General features: G+C 47.2%; 1 long non-coding RNA gene across 1 annotated transcript; it reads left to right on the top strand.

Moving 5' to 3' along the window:
• Positions 1-258: 258 nt before the first annotated feature.
• On the top strand, positions 259-2351 carry LOC128913095 (uncharacterized). The gene is made up of 3 exons (XR_008467838.1): positions 259-487; positions 777-928; positions 1375-2351. It is a non-coding gene; the product is annotated as an uncharacterized LOC128913095 (long non-coding RNA).
• Positions 2352-2658: the final 307 nt, after the last annotated feature.

Below are 2658 nucleotides of genomic sequence, written 5' to 3'. Positions count from 1 at the left end.
GTTTTGGTAGTCATCTCTCTGACATAGACTTTAGCCAGCTCTCCCTAGGGCAGTCCTGGGGAGATTGCGTATGAGCCAGTATGAAGCACTCTTTTAAACTGGTTCTTTCACTGCTAATGCTTGTTCTGTCTGGGATGTCTTAGGCCACGGTGATTTCATGTTGGTGTTTCCGTAGTTAGACAGGGTTTGCGCCCCACCAACTGTTTGCGAGGATGTGAGCGTCTGGCGTTCCCTATATCAGCCCCTTGCACCTTAGGTTCGCAGCCAAGCCAGTCATCCTTATTAATAGAGGGCTGGATTTCTGTGGTGAGACGTTGAGGTTAGGTGTCACAGGGTGCAGCTCGGCGATAAGGGTGTCACGTCTGCCGTGTCGGAGGACTGGTAGTGGAAGCTCAAGCCAAGTCCAGCCTGGACACATGTAAATGTCACGGTAGGACTCACCCTTCCAGGCCCCTCCAAGGTCGAGGGGTACATCTGGCTCAGGAACGTAGGACGTCTGGTGTGGTAGGCTCTCAGCGCTGCCGCTCTCGGGGGTTGGCCGAGCGCGAGGGAAGGCAGTCACACGTTTTAAGGTGCAGAAGTCTCCTTTTAACAACCACAAGCGTGGCCTGGCCAGCCCCACTGTTTCCAACCAGCTCTGGAGATAAGCCCACAGCAGGTCAGACTGAGGGATCACCGTGCCCTTCCTCTGGCCACAGTAAACAGCAGGCGCCTGGGGAGAAGCAGAAGAGCGGGGGAAGCAGATAGTGACTCTTCCCAATCCTCCCCATTTTCAGCAACTGTTTCCTTAATCTGCTGGATCAGCCGAGCCCAGCAGAGTGACCCGAAGCTCGTGTGGTCGGTGGTGGCAGACCTACAACCTCACAGCGTTGTCTCTAGAGTTGCAGCTGTTCGACGGAGGTGTCTCCAAGGGCTCTACATGGCTGAGGTCTGAGCAGAATGGGTCTTTGTGCTGTGCGTGTGTTTTGATGTCGAGATGGACTGAAGTATTTTAGTTTAATGGACTGAAGTATTTTAGCTTAATGTTGAATGACACTGGTGGGGAGAGAAAGGAATAAAACCCAACCCATCAGAGCAGTTCCTGTGTCAGGACTGTCTCTAATCGTACAACCGTAGAATTGCCTAAGTTGGAAGGGACCTTTCAGATCGTTGAGTCCAACCATCAGACAAAACCCATCACTTAACCCTATCTCTAACCACTATGTCTACCCATCTCTGCTGGGCCTTTTATTAGCCTATTTTCAGAAGCCTTTCTATAAATCACCTATGAATATTAATAACCATCTCAATAGTCAAAATTATTAACTATGTTTCCCTTTTTTGTTTGTTTTTGGTTTTCTTCTTTTTTTTTCCTCCCTCCCGGTGGCGAAGCAGCCAGCCCTGCCGGAAACCCCTGTTTTAAAAGAAGGACTCACTGGGGCGAAAGGAGTAGGTTTCCTAAAGCGCCGGATCAAAGGGAAACCTCCCAGCCCAGCCGGCACACAGGTTTCCTCCCGCTCCCAGGTTCACGCCGCGTCTCCGGGCTGGACGTCCAGCTCAGCCGCCCCCCAGGATGCCGCGTGTGCTCTCAGCTACCTTGAGATCTCCTCTTTATTTTTTTTTAATTTTAATTTTTTTTGTTTTTTGTTTTTTTTTTTTCAAATTTAAAAATAATTTGGTGGCTTTCTAGCTGAGTTATCTGCTGTCGCTGCAATATACGCTGCGTGTCGGACTCCCACAGCCGAAAGCCTCTGTTTCCTTTCTGCCAGTACCTTGGTATCTGCCTTGCCCAGGAGCCTGCTGATGAAGATTTCCTGTTTGTTTTGAGTCACTGCTGGAGTGATAAATATACTTCGGCTCTCTCCTCCGAGAGGAAAGAAACCAGCTGCCCCGAACTAAAGGGAAAAATATGTCGAAATTCCACCAAAGGGCCCCGTTATCACGAGGCGGCCATGGAAGGATGAAACCGGGTAACACGAGCCACGATGAAGGCGCGATTTCCATATTAAAAACGTCCCTCCACGCGCGGGGTTTGCCTTTAATTGTCTGCTTTCCCTCCGGAACTTTAATTTTTAAAATGGGTTAGAAAATAAATAAATAAATACAAAACCCCCATAAACTTACACGGTGGAGTAATGCTTGGCTGGATAAACAAACAATTATACTTGTGGTTTCTTGATCTGACCACAAGCTTTAAATGCCATATTTTTGCATGAACCTATAATGCTTCTGGATAAACAATTGTGTTTATATTGTCAGGAGTATCCAGTGTGGTGTTGTGTAATTTCTATGTGCGATTACTAGGATATAGGATAAATTCCAAAAGAAAAGAAAGGAAAGGAAGATTAGATTATTAAGTCATTTTTAATAAAAACAGCATAGTTTGGAATCGCTTATAGCTTAATTTGTAATTTTAAAAGAATGCGGCGCTGGCTTTTAAGTTTCTACAATTATCTTTTCATCTCTTTTTTATCCTTTTTTTACTAGAGATGGGGCCCAACCCAAAACCTTGGATCTAAACCCAAGATCCAGGTTCAGATCTGAGTTCACAGCTCCAACGTAATTCCTGAAGAAGCGGAGTTAGGCCAGCGAGCTCCAGCACGTGTTGCGTTTGAATTTCCAAGCCCAGGTCCTGGGGTGTTTGACTCTCAGAAGTCACTTTTGCCGGCTGGAGCAAGG

The sequence above is a fragment of the Rissa tridactyla genome, chromosome 7, assembly GCF_028500815.1.
Source record: "Rissa tridactyla isolate bRisTri1 chromosome 7, bRisTri1.patW.cur.20221130, whole genome shotgun sequence".
Classification (NCBI taxonomy): Eukaryota; Metazoa; Chordata; class Aves; order Charadriiformes; family Laridae; genus Rissa; species Rissa tridactyla.
Note: the sequence above shows the minus strand (reverse complement) of the source record. Positions and strands in the feature narration are given on the sequence as shown.